Source organism: Chrysochloris asiatica, unplaced genomic scaffold, assembly GCF_000296735.1.
Source record: "Chrysochloris asiatica unplaced genomic scaffold, ChrAsi1.0 scaffold00148, whole genome shotgun sequence".
Classification (NCBI taxonomy): domain Eukaryota; kingdom Metazoa; phylum Chordata; class Mammalia; order Afrosoricida; family Chrysochloridae; genus Chrysochloris; species Chrysochloris asiatica.
In genome coordinates, this window is record NW_006408666.1 from 1,661,883 (window position 1) to 1,662,601 (window position 719).

The 719-nt window shown below is 43.7% G+C and overlaps 1 protein-coding gene across 1 annotated transcript in view; it reads left to right on the plus strand.

Moving 5' to 3' along the window:
* MCTP2 (multiple C2 domains, transmembrane 2) overlaps positions 1-719 on the plus strand; it is a 282,589-nt gene that overhangs the window by 120,523 nt on the left and 161,347 nt on the right. The window lies entirely within an intron of this gene.

Genomic DNA, 719 nt, shown 5'->3' on the forward strand with positions numbered 1-719 from the left:
GGTACCAACTCGATGGCACCTAACAAAAACAACAACAAGGTTATAAGGGATACTCCATGAAGAAAACCTGCCCCCTTTGGAGGGCACTGCACATTGGGAGACCATTGCAGGGTAGCAGTAAGCATATAAAACCTGAAGTCCTGGATAGGAAGGGGTAGCCTGCTGAGGTTAAGGATGGATGACAGGCACACTAAACTTGCTAAAGGCTTTGTGAACAAGGAGTAGGTCAGAATGGATTGTGTGGAGTGAGTTGATGGAGAAGGTGGCATTCTGGATAAACAGAATTTGCTCCAATATGTGATTGTAAAGTTTATAAATGAAAGGTTAGAAGCAAGGCATGGGTTTGGGATATTTGGTCTGGCACAGCTCTACTGACTTCCAACTGCCCAGCCCCTTAGCTATAGTGATTTACACTTAACTTTAGGAATTGTCTTTCTCAAATATTCTTTCTTTCAGCCTTGTCCCTTATATTAGCAGTCTATGGTAGCTCCTGAATACCAGGTGAGTAAAATGAAGTCAAATCAAATGACTCCCACTGGCCATGACCTTCCAGGCTTCAGTCCAATCAATCAGTCTCCAGCCATTTTGCATCTCCAGATTGCAATAGACTTAAGTTTATTTTGTTATGTTGTTGTTGTTGTTGTTGAGTGCCATCGAGTCGGGTCCGACCCATAGCGACCCTGTACAGGGTTTCCGAGGATGTAAATCTTTACGGGAGT